This window comes from Dendrobates tinctorius, unplaced genomic scaffold, assembly GCF_039654945.1.
Source record: "Dendrobates tinctorius isolate UK_male_01 unplaced genomic scaffold, ASM3965494v1 ptg000154l, whole genome shotgun sequence".
In the NCBI taxonomy this organism is placed as follows: Eukaryota; Metazoa; Chordata; class Amphibia; order Anura; family Dendrobatidae; genus Dendrobates; species Dendrobates tinctorius.
In genome coordinates, this window is record NW_027361821.1 from 10,303,458 (window position 1) to 10,322,359 (window position 18,902).

Consider the following 18,902-nt stretch of genomic DNA (forward strand, 5'->3'; position numbering starts at 1 on the left):
AACTTTTCCATTTATGAGTTATTTGCTAAAGGCACTTAACTCACCGAGAAGTGATCTACAAACTCAAGCACAACAGCCATAAACAGGCAGGAGAGCGATGGCATTTTGCTCAGCAGAATACATCATTAAGTGTTCATCATAGGAGAAGATACTAAGCAGGGTATGAAAACAGAAAATGAGAACTGCACATTTAGTTACTCATTTAGTGTTCTCTGTCAATCACAAGGAGCCACAACTATGGTTATTTATACGATAGTGCTTCAGAGTGGCGGCTTTTATCATGTTCAGTTGGATTATGTTGTTGATCAGATCAGGAGGAAACATTTTATCCCAGAGTTGATAAACCAGGTGTCGTCTTATCTATTTAAGGCATCCGCAGAATCTTTAAATACTTGCTGTTTGTATTTTTATTTCATTTGCTGGTAGTAAAGATATGCGGTTAGTGAGACAAACAATATTACCATATGATGAAATCTCATCTGCCCTTCCTGTGGGTGTAAAGTGAGACATGGTCTGAAATTTTACAAGCAAAGGTCTGCATCCTAATTGCACTTGCAACATGTAATTTAATATTCTTCGCATTCTATTTAACCCTTTAGTGACAGAGATCATTTTGACCATAAAGTAAACTTGTCACTTGATTCATGCTGCCCAAGCCACAATTCAGTGAAGATATACTTTAAACATTAAGCTGAGCGACCATTGCCAAAGACAAGACTTGCATGTTCTGCCCTTGGCCGGCTCCTCACAGCACTGCTGTAGGCAATTGACAGTTCTCTCCTATGTAAACACAAGGGTGAGACCTGGCGATCTTCTTCGGCAAAAGATTCGACCAAGGCTGGAGTCGGTCTAATTTGGTCTCTGGCTTTAGTTCTCAGTGAGATTTCACTCTGGGGCATTTTAGAGATATATGGTTGCTGCCCGTGGTTCGGGCATTATGAATCACATGACAGGCTCCATTTAAAGGGACTTTGTCAGCATGATTTCACATGGAGTGGACTGGCCAAGTAAAAATATTTCTGGACTTGTCTTTGACAGAGCTACATGCACATGTAAATAATACTTAAGGTACTGTCACACTTAGCGATGTACCAGCGATCCCGACCAGCGATATGACGCGGTCAGGATTGCTGGTGCATCGCTAAGTGGTCGCTAGTGAGCTGCCACACAGGCAGATCTCACCAGCGACATCGCTGGGGACTGGGGTCGCTACTTACCTGTCACACTAGACGATCCTGCGTCCTTCCGCCTGGCTCCACGCTCATCGCTCGTCTCTCCACAGGAAGCGCCGCAGGAAGCTGACGACGAGAAACAGTCCTGGAGGTTCTCGCGTGATCAGCAATAATCAGCGGGGGAGCGGGTCGGAGGTAAGTATCACACACAGCGATATCGCTAGCAATATCGCTATAACGTCACAAGTTATAGCGATATTGCTAGCGATATCGCTTAGTGTGACAGGTCCTTTAGTGGTGAAATTCTGATGAATGATTCCTTTTAATGACCAAGCCCCATTTTTCAAATCTGACGTGTCACTTTATATGGTAACAACTCTGGAACGCTTTGACATATCCCAGTGATTTTGAGATGTTTCTCGTGACACAATGTATTTTATGATTACAGACAAGCACGCCTGAAGAGCCGTGGTATTAACCCACATTTTTATCTGGCAAATATAATTTCACCTAACTTCACATCAAGATATACAGTGCTCACTACTTTACTGGTCTCTGGAGTCCAGATTTATATCTGCTCAGATTACACCTTAAGGTAATAACTACCTAATTAGGAGCAATCCAATTTATTTGTGTGTATTTTATAGTTCACTACAAGCTAAAGGGGTTCATTATTAAGCGCAAATTTTAAGTAATAAATATACACGTCATTGAGGAGACCAACTACAGATTGTCAAATTTCCTGCAGCTGCCCTTCTGCATCAGCAATGCACAGACTCAACGTGCAAAGGAGATAGTCAAATAATTTGTATTTAGACTTCCTCATATTTACTTATCATGTCTCCAAGATGAACCTTCATTTAAATTGTTATTTGTTCTTTTAAAATTGATGGTCCATAGCCATGCGTAAGTAGAGCCATTAACATGCATGTTTAGCTTTGTAGCTGAATATACATCTTTGTGAGGACTCTCAGCTTATATGTTTTCTATTTGTTAAGGGTTAGAGATGGACATTATTCATATGTTAATTTACTACAGTGTAATATAACTCATTATACAATACTGAAATTTAGTACAGTTATCTAAAGCTGGAGTCACACATAGCGACTCATCAGCGATCCCGACAACGATATCAACGTGTCAGGATCACTGGTGAGTCGCTATGTGATCGCTGGTGAGCAGTCAATCAGACAGCTTCACCAGCGATTAGCACAGCAACACCAAGCGCGCGGTGTCCCTGTGTTCGTTAGTTACTAGCGCGCTGATGGTGCGTCTCTCAGGTACCCGATGTGTACGTTAGTTACCAGCTCCCTGCATCAGCGCGCTGGTAACTAACGTACACTTCGGGTATCTAAGGGATGCACGTGCCTTGGATACCCAATGTGTACATTAGTTACCAGCAGATCGCAGGTCTCCTGCCTGTCACACGCAGCGATGCGTGTTGGCCAGCGGGAGACCAGCGACAAAAGAAATGTCCAGCGGTTTCCTACAGCGATCAGCGATACCGGCAGGGGGGCCGGTCGCTGATCACTGTCACACACAGCGATCTCGCTGGTGAAATCGCTGTTGCATCACAAAACTTGTGACTCAGCAGCGATCTCGCTAGCGAGATCGCTATGTGTGACGTGGCCCTAACTATGCTCCTCATTTACATATTTAAAAAGCAGCTATGACCTGTGGTTATTATTAGTCTTAAAAATGTACTGTCTCATAACATACAACCCTCAGGGATCCTGTACATGAATGTATTTTCAGTCCGAGGATGATCCAACAGTACATCGGATCACACTTAGACTCATGTTATTCTATGGGGCTGTGCACGTCCAGTTTTTTTCTTTGGATCGAGCTGGTCCGAGCAAAATATCACAGAATGTCTGCATTGGATTTGATTATGGGATCACACTCAGCCATGCAAGTCACCGAGTCCATGGAAAACATTAGACTGAACTTGTATGATATCTGAGTGCAGTCCAATTTCCACAGACTGACAGGATAGAGAGATGGAGAAATTTTATTCTTCATCCTCTCCTCATCTGAGAGAATTGGATTACACTATCAGGTCAGGACTGGCAATCTGCCAAGTCAGTCAAATGCTGATATGTTAGAGCACTAAACTGCAAAGTGGCTCTTTAAAGCTTTACTTGCCTTGCACTGTGTGTGGGCACATATGTGCACGCTCGCACACACTCATGGCCCTGCCACAGCACGTATGGTGCTCATGCCATGTCAATCACTTTGCAGTACCAGCGTGAGTCATGAGGACTTCTTATGGGGAGAGTTCGCACTCTTCATTCCCTGCTCACTGGTGAGAAAATGGATTCTGCTCCTCTGTGCACTCGTCACTAACACTGCAGACTTTCATCTCCCTCTCCATCTCAGGTGTTGGAACATGTTTGGTGCAACAACTCCATTCCTGTCTATAAGTGTTCAGTTGCTAAATTTGTATGTTGTTTATAAAGTTAGAGTAAAAAAACTCCCAGAGGCTCACAAAAGGAGAGCATGTGACTGTATTTCATCTTTTCCTGTGTCTGTGTATGAGAGAAGCAGCCTGCTGTAGATGCTGCACAGATAGAAACACACAAATGATTTATTCCTGATCTATTAAGGTTATCATATATTGTTCCTGTTTGTTCCTGAATAAAGAAGCTCTATTGTCACATGCTTGGAGAGTATCCTGAATAATTTGCTGCCAACAGGTTATGGGCCCAGAGTGACACAGAACCCCAGAGTAACACAGTGACAGAAGCCCAAAGCAAAAGCAGCACAGAGCAACAGAGAAGATGTCCACTAGCAGCAATCCTGTCAAGTTCTCAGTGCCAAGCCTCACTAATCATAACTCAGGAACAAGTGCCTCATCCATTACCAGTTGATTGGCTAGAGAAGGATCAGAAACCACAAAGCACGATCTCCCTCAGTACAGAGTATATGCAAGTGTACAACTGCAAAGGAGATGTGGGATGAGTTACAGAAAGTAGATGATAGATCAAATCTCAGCAATAAGCTTTATCTCATGAGAAAGCTGTATCAGTCTAAGCTAAGTGATAGACAGAATATGCAGGATTATATAGAAAACACCCTAGAGATTGTGGAGCGTCTCAGAGGTATTGTAGAAGAAACAAAGATTTTCATGTTGCTGCAGTTCTATTATGTGGTGTTCCAGAGAGTTATGACACACTCATGACTGCACTAGATGCACGGCCAGATGATGAGCTGACAATACAGGGTGGGTCATTTATATGGATACACCTAAATAAAATGGGTATGGTTGGTGATATCAACTTCCTGTTTGTGGCACATTAGTATATGGGTGGGGGGAAACTTTTCAATATGGTTGGTGACCATGGTGGCAATTTTGAAGTCAACCATTTTGGATCCAACTTTATTTTTTCAATGGGAAGAGGATCATGTGACACATAAAACTTATTGAGAATTTCACAAGAAAAAAAATGGTGTGCTTGGTTTAACATAAGTTTATTCTTTCATGAGTTATTTACAAGTTTATGACCACTTATAAAATGTGTTCAAAGTGCTGCCCATTGTGTTGGATTGTCAATGCATCCCTCTTCTCCCACTCTTGACACACTGAAAGCAACACCGCAGGAGAAATGCTAGCACAGGCGTCCAGAATCCGTTGTTTCAGAGGCTGCACATCTCGGATCTTCACAGCATAGACAATTGCCTTTAGATGACCCCAAGGATAAAAGTCTAAGGGGGTCAGATAGGGAGACCTTAACAGATGTATGTGGTCCAATGAGTGTTCAAACTCCTAGCAAGAAGAGATAATTTTCTCACATTTATTGATGAAAACTCCAGATATACAGTCACCTACCTGCTTCACAGTAAGGATGAAGTTCCACAGAAACTTGAAGAATATCTTGCTGTAGTGTTAACAAATTTGGAAAAATGCCAAAAGCCCTGCATGCAGATAATGGAACCAAATATACAAGTGGTAAGGTGCAATCCATTTTAAAAAAGGATGGAATCATGTACCAGACTACTATTCCATGCAACCCAGAACAAAATGGCATTGCAGAGAGAAAGAACCGTACTCTCTGTGAAAATGGAAGTATGTTGTTTGATGCGAATCTACCTACAACATATTGGGGAGAAGCCATCATGACAGCTTGCTATCTTCAAAACAGACTGCCAGGTAAAGCCACAAATAAAACTTCATATGAGCTATGGAACTGCGAGAAGCCTAACCTGAAGCACCTTGGTATATTTGGAAGCAAAACGTTTATGTCTGTTCCCAAAGAAAAACATTCTAAGTGGGAATCACATGCAAAGCAAGGAGTCCTGGTGGGCTACAGTGAAACTCAAAAGGGATACAGAATCCTGCACCCAGAGATCAACACAGTAACAATCAACAGAGATGTAGTGATTGGTGAAAAAGTATCACTCGAATTCCATGAAGTTACACCAGTTATTCAACCTAAGAAGCAAGAACAAGAATCTTAATTACCAAACTCAGACACCGAAAAGGAAAACTCTGAAGTGTGGATAAGCTCTGAAGTCACCAAGGAAGACACAGAAGAATCAAGTCAACCTCCAGTCAAGAGATCAGAAAGGCCAAACAAAGGTATCCCAGCTAGATGTCTTTCTTATATGGTCAGAACACTTCCTGAACCAGAGCCACAGTCATGGCAAGAGTTGCAAAAACTGCCTTTTCACAAGAAGCAGAAGTGGATAAATGCCGCTAATGAAAAGATGGAGTCCCTTCACCAATTGTAGACATGGGAGCTTACTGAGCTACCACAAGGAAAAAGAGCTATCGTATGTAAGTGGGACTTCAAAAACAAATACGACTAAGAAGGTAAAGTTCACTGGTTTAAGGCAAGATTGGTCGTAAAAGGGTACTCGCAAAAGTATGGTAAAAGTTATGATGCTACATTTTCTCCAGTTGCAAAGCAAGCCACATTCAGAACTTTAATGTCCATAGCTGCAGTTCAACAGATGACAATGAGACATTTTGACATCATAACAGCCTTCTTACATGGTGACATTAAAGAAGAATTGTACATGAGCCAACCCGAGGGATATATTAAAAAGGGTCAAGAGCACCTTCTTTGTAAAATACAAAAATCTCTCTATGGACTTAAGCAGTCAGCAAGAGCTTGGAACTCGAAAATCAACAAAGTTTTGATGGATAAAGGATTTAAAAGATCTCAAGCTGATTCTTGTTTGCAAACGGAAAATGTAGCGAAGGAGTGGATGTATGTTGTCCTATATGTAGACGATGTAATCATGTCTCATCAAGATAAAAAAGGAGATTGCAAAGCTAGGTGAAATTCTCAACCAGCACTTTGAGACTAAAGGTACTGTCACACTTAGCGATGTACCAGCGATCCCGACCAGCGATATGACGCGGTCAGGATCGCTGGTACATCGCTAAGTGGTCGCTAGTGAGCTGCCACACAGGCAGATCTCACTAGCGACATCGCTGGGGACGGGGGTCGCTACTTACCTGTCACACCAGGCGATCCTGCGTCCTCCCGCCCGCGTCCACGCGTCGCTCGTCCTCACAGCAGGAAGCGCCGCAGGAAGCTGACGACGAGAAACAGTCATGAACGTTCTCGCGCGATCAGCGATAACCAGCGGGGGAGCCGGTCACTGGTAAGTATCAGACACAGAGATATAGCTTGCAATATCGCTATAACGTCACTAGTTATAGCGATATTGCTAGCGATATCTCTTAGTGTGACAGGCCCTTAAGGACCTTGGAAATTTGACATATTATTTTGGAATCCAGATCCAGAGAAGGGATGATGGGCGTTTTCTTCTCAACCAAAGTTCTAAAATTTCCACAATCCTAAACAAGTTTGAAATGTCAGAAGCCAAAGGTGCGTCAACACCAATCGATCCATCCTATTTAAAGTTGGAAGGAGAAGATCTGCTGCCCAACAATGAGAGTTACAGACAATCAGTGGGGGCACTTCTGTACATAGTTAACACAACTCCTCCGGATATCACAGCCACAGTCGAAATTCTCTGCCAACATGTAAGCAAGCTACGCCAAAGAGACTGGAATGCAATTAAGAGAATTCTTCAATAAAACTCAAAGGCTAAATCTTAAGATATCTGTATCAGGTGATCTCACTCTCAGAGGCTATGTGGATGCAGATTGGGCTGGAGGTTCAAGTGATTGGAAATCATCAAGTGGTTACTTGTTCAAGTTAGGAGAAAATTATTTTTTTTGGTCCAGCCTAAAACAAGTGCCAGTCGCATTATCTTCTACAGAAGCAGAATATATGTCTGCTGCTTGGGCAAGTCAAGAAGTAATTTGGTTGAATCAACTTTTAGAAGATTTCGGCAAGCCATTAGCTCAATCAACAGTTATCTAAGAGGACAAGCAAGGATGCATTAAACTTTCCAGCAGTGAGAAGATTAGTGCAAGGACTAAGCACATTGATGTAAAGCAAAGTCACTTAAGTAACTTAGTGGAACATGGTGTACTTGAGTTTGTTTATTGCGAGTCTGACAAGATGATAGCTGATGGTATGACAAAGCCATTATCAAGAGCCAAATTTGTGGACTTCAGAACTGCAATGGGACTAACAGGATAAGTAGTTGTTGAGTGGGAGTGTTGGAATATGTTTAGTGCAACAACTCCATTCCTGTCTATGAGTGTTCAGTTGCTAAATTTGTATGCTGTTTATAAAGTTAGAACAAAAGAAAAAACTCCCAGAGGTTCACACAGGGATAGCATGTGACTGTATTTCCTGTTTTCCTGTGTCTGTGTGTAAGAGGGTGAACTGTAATAACATCAGGAGAGCATTAGGACCCTACTCTTTCTGCTCATCTGAGCTGAGGGTAAAAGCCAGGGAAACTGTGTGTGCTGAGGGGGTGGGGCCTGGTGTCTGCTGTTTATAACGCTGAGAACTGATGCTTCTGGAAGGATAGAGACTTCCATGTGAGACGCTGTGTGTGAGGCAGCTGATGAGTAGCAATGAGTCCAGACTCTGTAAAGACTGCTTGCTTCTAGCGTGTTTGTGAGGGTGTTAACCCCTTCCTCTTGTGAACCTGTAGTTCTGCTGTGGAACAAGTACATAGCATTCTTGAGAGTAGTGTGACTGTGGAGCTCTGTGGAGTCCCTGCTGTGCTGAGCTGAAAAACAACAGAAAACATTTATCCTGTGCAGATTCAGGCAGATTGCTGTCAGGTGAATTTATAAGTGACTGCTGGAGGAGAGACAGTATCCTGTACTATTCGTATTGAGTGGTATCCTGAGAAGTCCCTTTGAAGTGCTATACCGGACCGTATCCTGAGGCTTCAGAACTGTAAGTCCCTGGCATGTGGGTTCGGCATTGGCCGACAAGACCTTGTGTTCTTGTGGTTGTTTTGGTGCCAAAGATTTTGGGACTGTCTGCAGCTGATGCAAATTATATGCCTGAGTAGAGACTCATCTCAGGTTAACAGTACCATAGTAATGGATACCCTGGTATCCCCAGATTAAGTGTTTAAGAACTTCTGTTATATTTATATGTATTTATATGTATATGTATATGTATTTATATGTATGTATTGTTATTGTGGGTTTTAAACGGTTTATACTTAGTGTGCCATCCTAGGGGGTCCCATGATACTACCTCATCTGATTTACACCTGTTTTCTTAGTACCTCGTTTGACCTTTTGGACAGGAAAATTTATTCCAAATCACAGTGTAAGGCTAGTTTCACACTAGCGTTTATTTCCTGCAGCGCATGGCGCCGCTAAGCCCCGCCCCCTGCCGGCTCCCTGCTCGCTCCATCCGGTCATCGGTGCCTACTAGCGCACATGGACGCTTGCAATCTGCGCACCCTATCTTTAGCATAGGGTGCGCAGATCATGCGCTGGCCGTGCACTAGCAGGATTTTGCCGTGCGCTGCGCACTTTTGAAGGTGCGCCCGTGTGTGCCGAACGCAGCATGCTGTGCCAGATCAGCGATCGGACAGGCGCTGCACAAGGCTTCCTCATGCCTGCGCTCTGCAGGCACTGAGGAAGCCGCCTCCCTGCAGGCCCCCAAAGGCCCCCATGGCCATATTTGATCTGGGAACCTGCAGGGAAGGAGGCCCTCAGAACAGCGCAGCACGATGCACGCAGGGAAGCACGGAGGGAGCCCCCTCCCTGCCGATGCTTCTCTAAACCCCGGTACACTGCGATCGTGTTTGACCACAGTGTGCCAGGGGATAACATGCCGGGGGCGGTCCGTGACCGCCCCTGACACATAGTGCCGGGTGTCAGCTGACACCCGGCCGCGATCAACGGCGCTCCCCCTGTGAGCGCCACTGATCGCTATGACGTACTATCCCATCCATGGGCATTAAGTCCCAGAGCATATTGGCAGGATAGTGCATCCAATGGCAGAAAGGGGTTAAGCTTATCATATATTGTTTCTGTTTTGCTACTGAATAAAGAAGCTCTGTTGTCACACGCTTGGAAAGTATCCTGAATAATCCGCTGCCAACATCAGGGCTCTGGGCAAGCCCCAATTTGGAACCTATTTTATGTATACAGTAGCTGCAGTACATCCTCTAAAATGTATGTGCAGCAACTGCAGTGCGTCCTCTACAATGTATGCGAAGCAGCCGCAGGGCTGCAGTGATAGTTGACTTTGTGGAAGTTTCTCCCATCTCCCTACTGCATCTGTGGAGCTCAGCCACAGTGATCTTGGGGTTCTTCTTTACCTCTCTCACCAAGGCTCTTCTCCCATGATTGCTCAGTTTGTCTGGACATCCAGGTCTTGGAGGACTTCTGTGGTCCCAAACTTCTTTTTATTTAAGGATTATGGCAGCCACTGTGCTCTTAGGAACCTTGAGTACTGCAGAAATTCTTTTGTAATCTTGGTCAGACCTGTGTCTTGCCACAATTCTGTCTCTGAGCTCCTTGGCCAGTTCCTTTTACCTCATGATTCTTATTTAGTCTGACATGCACTGTGATCTGTGAGGTCTTATATAGACAGGTGTGTGTGCCTTTACCAATCAAGTCCTATCAGTTTGATTAAACACAGCTGGACTCCAATGAAGGAGTAGAACCATCTTAAGGAGGATCACAAGGAAATGGACAGCATGTAACTTAAATATGAGTGTCTGAGCAAAGGGTCTGAATACTGTGATATTTTTGCTTTTCTTTTTTAATAAATTTGCAAAAATTTCTACATTTCTGTTTTTTTTCAGTAAAAATGGGGCACATAGTGTACATTAATGAGAAAAAATGAACTTTTTTGAATTTGCCAAATGAAACAAAGAGTGAAAAATTTAAAGGGGTCTGAATACTTTCCGTACCCACTGTATACCCTGCACAGTACCACTTCTCCTGTCCTGTATACTGGGTGTAATCCTCAGCCTCTGTATTATTCTGTATATACAGTATATCCTACACAGTACCACTTTTCCCGTCCTGTTGTCGCAGAGGTGGCATTGAACTTCGAGAGAGTCAGTATTGGTTCATTATTTTCTGTATTCCTATGAGAAAAAAAAAAAAAATCTTGGAAATCTCCCAGGTTTAGAAGTTATCCCCTATTTTCTGGATATGGGATGACTTCCCATTTGCTTGGGACCGCCACAATAACAAGAAATGTATCTTTGAAAAGGGTTATGTAAATGCAGCAGTGGTTGATCATTCGGACTGCCACACCATTCACATGTGGTTCTTCAAATAACTCCTGTAAGAGAGTAGTGAGGGACATTACTGTGTAGAAGCAAAATTCATTGATCTGGCGTGATGTGTGTTCTAGTATGTGGGCTGGTGAGGTTTGTGTGCCAGGGCTACGTTTTGGTCCCAGTCTGACCCTGTACTATGTGCACACTCTGATCTGAATCTCATCTGAGTAAGATTACAATATTCAAACTGATTCTCTCGTATAAGAGAATATACGGTCATGTGACCCTAGCGTTATAAAAATGGCTTGCCGGAGTATGACTCATTACCAGTTTGACTCCCCCACCATTCAAGTCACCTATTCACCCTAGTTCGGTAGAGATTGGACATATTCCTTGCAGTTATAGCAACAGAAGAGAGAAATAAACAATACATAATATACACAATGAAATGCTTAAAAAGATTACCAACAGTACAAACAAAAAAAGAAGAAAATGAAATGTAGAAAGGGACACTGCCACAACTTTTATTGTAAAGGAGATTCAGTGAATATATCAAGTGGATAGGCCATATATGAAGTCAAAAGTGAATTCTGTATAAAACTGTAGGCATTTGCCACACAGTCAGCAATTTTGCAAGCACAGCTATCTGAAGTTACAAAGGTTGAATATGTGGTATTACTGATTTATAATTTATTACGTAGAGAAACATAGGAGAAGTCTTGGTGAGAGCGATAGGAAAGGATAAAGAAGAAAACAGCTGGAGGTCATGATGCTTTATGAAACAGCCATCCAGCATTTTTGCAAGAGAAGATGTCTTCAAGGCACATTGAAAACTGGATTAGGAGGCTTGGCAGATTGTTACATACCAGAATTCTATGCTCAGCACTACAGAAAGCAGGGAGCTGGATGAGACTATGGCAAAGTGAATGTAAATATATATGAAAGTGTAAAATATTAATATCATCCATGGCTTCAGGTTGGAGGAAGACAAGCAGGTTATTCTAGATCTAAGCATCAGTAGGGCTATATCCCGCAGGTGGTTTCATGTGCTAGTAGACATGGTTGGCACTCTTGACTGAATTGAGATGCTTCAGTGGTAGAGAGATTAGTCACAATATATAATTCATGGATTAATCACGGCACTTAAAGTTGTAGTTGAAGGAAATTTGATCACTTTATCCATACAGTGCAAAATGTCCATTTCATTTTTAGACCTTGATCGCAAACCACATGGAACATGGAGGGTGCGTTTGCCATGGAAGATTGACAGACTGGATACATGTGGTTTAAAAAAATTGTGCACATTTAAAGAGCATCCAGCCCTACATGAACCATAACACAAAAAAATAATTTTAAAAAATATTCCTTTTATTCATCTTCACATAAAACACAATAGTCATAGTAATAATAGATGCAGTGGTTGGTGTTGGTAAACAAACAAAAATTCCCCGGAAACACTCAAAGCATAGACATAATAATATGCACCATTTAAATACAGAAAAGCCTACAGGGAGAAAGGATAAAGCAAGCCACAAAACCTGAGTATACTGTTGTTCAGAATCAGAACCTCACCCTGCAAATATGTTCAGGTAATGTATCAATTAAGATCCAATATAAGTCACAGATAAAGGTCTAATACAGGGTAAGAGAACAGTAGAAAAGTGATAGATGTGACTAGCATAAAGTAAATATCCCAGAGGCAAATCTATATATCAGAGCAGTATTCCTTAATATAAAAAGTGGCAGTGCAGATTAAAGTGCCATTCCGTGCTTACCCATATGGGTGAGTATCCTGGTTCCAGGAATATGCCCCGACGCACGTTTCACCTATTTGCCTCTGGGATGTTTACTTTATGCTAGCCACGTCTATCACTTTTCTACTGTTCTCTTACCCTGTATTAGACCTTTATCTGTGACTTATATTGGATCTTAATTGATACATTACCTGAACATATTTGCAGGGTGAGGTTCTGATTCTGAACAACAGTATACTTAGGTTTTGTGGCTTGCTTAATCTTTTCTCCCTTGGAGACTTTTCTGTATTTAAATGGTGCATATTATTATGTCTATGCTTTGAGTGGTTCTGGGGAATTTTTGCTTGTTTACCAACACCAACCACTGCATCTATTATTACTATGACTATTGTGTTTTTATGTGATGATGAATAAGAGGAATATTTTTAAAATTATTTTTTGTGCTATGGTTCATGTAGGGCTGGATGCTCTTTAAATGTGTAAATTTTGATTATGTTTGGAGTTGCCCATCCCCTTAGGGGAATATGGAATTTTTCTATTACCCATTGTATCGGTTATATTAAACATGTGGTTTAAAAGCCTGATACTTCTGCAGCGGGAATAGGCTGCATATAGAACTGGTCAAAATTTGGAGACACCTGTTCATGCAATGGTTTTCATTGTTCTTATTGGAGTGTGCACAATGTAAATCCAGACTAAAGGCAGCAAAACCATGAATAAACATATATGCAAGCAAGGCGCAAAGAAACCTTAAATGGCACACAAATGACCAGAATACACATTAAACTTATCCTAAAGCATCTCAAATGAGTTGCAGTTGGGTGATTGTTGTGTCCATGTCATATGTCACAGTACTCCATCTCTCTGCTTCTTGGTCACATAGTCTGAAGGTGTGTATTGGGTCATTGTCCTGTTGCAACACAGCTGTTGAGCCCACCAAGTGCAAACTTGAATGGACTGTTGCACAACGCTAAAGTGGCTGTGATTGGTAAATGTGTCTTGAATTTGGAATGCATCAATCCTCAAAATGTCACCAGCAATCCTCCCCCCACACACACACACCATCTCATCTCTCCCTCCATGCTTCACAGTGGGAAGCACACATGTACAAACCATCTGTTCAACTTTGCTACTTCTCACAAAGATTGGGCAGTAAGTACAAAACCAAATCTCAAATTTTGACTAATCAGTCTAAATGCGTTTCTGCACTTCTTATTTCCAAATGTGTGTTTTTTTGTGATTTTGTTGCATTCAATCTGAATTTACAATGAGCTCAAAAACAAGGAAAACCTTTACAAGAACAGATATGTTCAATCTTTTGACCAGTACTGCATTTTAAGGTTGTGCCTAAATCAGTATTAAATTCACATTCTCTGTCTTGTGTTCACATTTTGTATCTTTTGCAATATGATAGAGACTATAGTCTATGAGCAACTTAAAGACATTGATAAGTAAGCCCCTGATCACTACATATTTAAAGCACTAGATGCAGATTTATGCATGTATATACATAATGACTAAAGATGAGCAAATATATTGTGGATTGAATCTTAGTCAAATATTAAAAAAAATCTATATTCTCCAAAATGCAGATTTTTTTGTAATTCAGTTTTTCCTGGATTCAGTGAGATGGCAGCTGACGATTGCCAATTTTCTGTGCAGTGAAGGGTACCTTACTGTTCACCTCTCTGGCCCCTCCACTCTTAACCATTATCCGTCCGGTCCTGATCACATTTTCTGATTTCCGCCATGTGCGCTGAAATACTCTAGCCTCTCAGGCTAGGCCACAACTTCCAACTCTATTGAGGTTGAGATGGTTCTGCGCATACGCGCACAAGGTCATGCAGAATGGCGTGATGTCAAAATGTTGTGATCTTTTGTGCATTATTCCCTCTCGGGACTTATCAGAGCCAGATATCCAGGCCTAGCATGAGAAGACTAGGGTTTTCAGTGCTCACGGTGGTGAAAAGAAGATGCAGGGTCATCTGGATGGGTGACTATGAGAAGTGGAGGGACCAAAGAAGTGAGCGGTGAGGTGAGTATAAGGATTTTTTTTTAATGTTTTACATTTTGTGTTTAATATGCTTTGTGATCTAGAGAGACAGCAGAGCAAAATAAGGGGCATTAAAGGGGGTGGCCACTATTTTACAAGTGCTTTTCATGTAAACTAACTGCCATAGATAAGCACTTCACTAATCACTTTGCTTTGAGAAATTCTGCTGTAACCTGAGCTGCTCTTCTGGTTGCATGATGTCTGGCAGAGAATCTCCTGCTTCCTATGATGTCATGTCAGATTCTCCATCAGTTCTGGATTCTGGAAACTGACAAATGGGTGGGTCTTGTGGCACAGTTTGTCAGGGTTTTCTGCATGGGTGGGCAGGGCTGCATTTAGAAGAGCACACTCGGTTTCTGTGAATGCTGCCAGCTCTTCCTGAAAAACCAGCTTCCACCTCAATCTCTATGTTTTACAGCAGGATATATATATGTACACACACTATTGGATACTTTGTGTAATGTATAGACACCATGCTGTTTTCCCTTTATATTGTGAATACATTCGGATCTCTCCTCATCCAGTTCACCTCATCCATCCTTCAATCCATCCATTCCATGATCCATGTCAGTGAGGGGAGTAGGGGATAATCTTTATTATCTTTATTGTCAGGGTTGGTGTTGTTCTGGTGCTTTGTGTGTTACTCCATTTCCTGCAGTTATCTATACAGGACATATTGCTGATGTTATGTGTGACACAAGGAGTGGTAGGGGTTTAGCTGGAGTTACAGGTCTGTGCTCACTGCTGGCTTGCAGCCTAGCACAAAGTATGGTGTGAAAAGTAGTGAGAATTGAGAAGAGTATTCTGAAGAGGAAGTAAAACAACATAAAATTTGGCAAAAAATGTATATGAAGTTATTTAGGGATATTATCCTTAAGAATTTATGGCAAAACCAGTATCTAAATTAGGGTATTGGACAACCTCTTTAATTTTGTGAAAAATAGCTGCTCTGCGATTCAAATTTCATGATAAAATCCATATAAACAGGGGAATTTGAAGTGTGCCTGATCCTCTCATCCTTAACACTGACTGGCTGGATGGAGTACTGACACAAATACACAGCTAGGCCATATTCTCGTGATCATTAGATGTTGTGATAGAACACATAATTGAAAGTGAAAATGAGCAGCAAATTAAGAAGAGGCACGGAAAGGTAGAAAAGCCATGGCAATGATTTTCATAACAAGCACAGGCCATTCTTTCTGCCACTTTCCGAGTCTGTCATTATTACACTCTATTATACAGGGACCAATTGTACGCTGGATGTTGATTGAGGGTGTACGTCTGACTGCTAGAAATATAATAATAATGTTTCAGCTTCAAGAGATTTAATGATATGCTATATTAAGCACTAATTAAAATGTCGAACAAAGCTACCTCTGACACATTTATTTTCTGACTGCTCCCACTCAATAATTCTTATAATATTTGGTGCAGAGAGAAATAAAATGGATGCCCTTATTAACAGAGCTTTAATACTCCCAGGCCTCTTATCACGGTGGGCAGCCTGTTTACCGTCCATTTTAACAATCCTGCTGGGTCCTGGTAACTCCTGTACAAATTGAGATGTAAATGGATCAGTATGAATAATACCAAGTGGATATGATTTTAATCAAAAGACCTAAAGACATCTAATTAGTCTTCATTTCCTTTGCTAAAGGTTAAATTGGCTCCACATGACAAATTGGTCTGTGATAGTGTAGCCTCCATGACACTGCTTTGTTCGGCCCGTGTAAATTATAACACTTGATGAATATCGCACATTGCTCGTTATAATGATAGCCTTGGAAGAAAACTGATATTTCACTGATACCTTAATATGCAGAGTCTGAATAGTTAATTATTAAACAAACTCTGACTGAATGATGAGATTAGAAAACTCCACCTACTGGAAAAAGACTAATTAGTAAAGGGGTTAGCCAACATTTTTATCACTTAAACACATGTAATTCGGTCTACAAAATAATTTTTGCATTTGTGATTCACTAAAAATTTTGCCTTCTATAATATTTGTATTGTACAGTCTGCTGTTGGCTGCAGAATTACTTAAATGGAACTTGTCATCAGGTTTCCCTCATAAATACTAACAGCCCCACCTTTAAACTCTCTTAAATATCACTCCAAGAATCTGTGTATAAACCCCCACTTTCCTGCAGATCCATGAAAATAGCTTTTATTTTTCCTTCCCCTGTCATATGCTAATTGGTACAGGCTGGTCTAATTGGTGTCACAGGTCTGTGTTCGGTGACTCTTTTCTCCTCGCAGCTAGTGGCCCTCCTGTCTTGATGGACCTGAATGATGTCTCCTATGTCATTCAGCCACCACAACAAATCTCTAATCAGTGCAGTTGAAGCACAGACTGCTCTGGTTCGCTTCACACTGTCATCCTGAGGGCAGAGCAAGACCTGTAATGCCGACGTGCCGGTGACGGTTTCACTTTTCATTGGCTTCTTCAGGAGTACGGAGCGAAGCACGCTTGTGCAGGTCTGTGCTTCAACTGCACAGACTTGAGATTTTCAGTGCTGAGTGGATGCATTAGGAAACATTATTTACATCCTTCAAAGTAGGAAGACTGGTCATTGCAAGGAGAGAGGACGTCCGGTGCACAGACCTGTAACACCCATTGAACTGGATTGTGCTGGAGAATTGCAAAAAGATATTTGTATGCATCTGCCAGGGAGGGAGCTTCTACACAGATTGCTGGAGTGATGTGTAAGAAAATGCAAATATGGTGCTTTTAGATAGTTAACCGGGTGACAGTTTATATCTCTTATCAGTCTTGTTATGAGCTCCTCTCAGCTGAATTATGACCACAGACTGCACTGCACAGTGCTAAATGAAATCTTACTGCCACAATGCTGGGTGGTCAGTGGTCATTTAATAGCCTGTTTACACAGGCTGACCTGGCTACAGATATGCACTGAGCGATAAGTAATAAATCATCATGCAGTGCATGAATGTTGTCATTGTTCTCGGCAGCACAAGTCCTGTTTAGAAACAAACAGATCATTACACCCAAACAAGAAGCATTTTACCAATTAACGATCTCATCATTAGTATCCTGTTTAGTAATACTCATTTGCAATAATTGTGCAATGTAAATAGATGTTTGATTTGCTATATCTGTCATAAGATATAGAAGCTAACAGATCCATACTAAATCAATTGGATCCATTGGGATCTGCGAGAATACTTTTCTAATTAAGCAGTGACAATTAACATGCAGTGGAAGGGGGTGCATTGTTCCACGTGCCCATTGGTCAGTTTCCTGACATTAGGCTCGGCTTATATTGACATCAGGCCTTTTGATTTCACTGGATCCATGATGGACATTCATCATGAATCCAATGAAATCAAAAGAACTAATGTCAATATAACCAGAGCCTAATGTCAGGAAACTGACCAATGGGCACGTGGAACAATGCACCCATCAGAGTTTGACAGTAGGATTTAACAGGTTAACAGCTGCTGGCAGAGCTCCTCTCCCCTCCATGCCTGGTAAATGCACATCATGGCTGATTAAATCAGCCATCATGTGCAGGAAAAAATGTGGGCTAGACGTGCCCACCTCCAAATCAGGGAGTAGGCATATGATGTATCAGGTATGTCATATGTCGGTAAGTGGTTAAATTAATATTAGGAGTCGTGGCAAATTTATTTGATGAGCATCTAATTTTTCTGAAAATTCAAATTTCAATTGATTAGTTTATTTCTACTTGTGACCATCACCTATTTGTTATCTGCCTCCTGCATTTTATTAAACATGTTATCTGTTTCTGCATTCCTTTCGATAGTAATGATTATGATCTCTACAGAATAGGAAATGTCAAACTTTTGAAAGGCTAAGTGACTAGGATAAAAAACAGCAAGATTTCAAGGTTAAATTAAAATCAAAAATATGAAATAAAAAAAAACATCACTACACTTTATAAAATAACTTTAGCATTGTTTAAATCAAATCTTCTGTTGCTTTCTAACAATTCATTCCCTTTGCATGAATATGACCTTCAATTGGTAAAAAGTCATTTTGTTTCAAGCTTTGGAAATAAATGTTGCTATCTGTAGATAAATGCAAATTTCCTGTTCAGATGTATTGTAGGTTATAAACCACTGATTGTCACTGAGTCATCAGATAAATCTAACTAAAGCCAGATGGGATATATTACTTGGCTGCACAAACGTTATTGTTTGTGAATGACAATACACATTTGCCAGCGGAACCATGTTCCATGGATGTTTTCAGGTTTCGAAGATGTGCCCCTGGAAATGTACTTGTTTTTCATTACTGACCAGCTGTAAAATAAATGACCTATTCTGTGTCTCATTTGTATCTTTACCATCTAT

At 41.4% G+C, this 18,902-nt stretch overlaps 1 protein-coding gene across 8 annotated transcripts in view; it reads right to left on the reverse strand.

The window, feature by feature from the left end:
• The window catches only part of TENM1 (teneurin transmembrane protein 1), a 1,357,925-nt gene that overhangs the window by 534,425 nt on the left and 804,598 nt on the right, over positions 1-18,902 (reverse strand). The gene's annotated exons all lie outside the window — the stretch shown is intronic.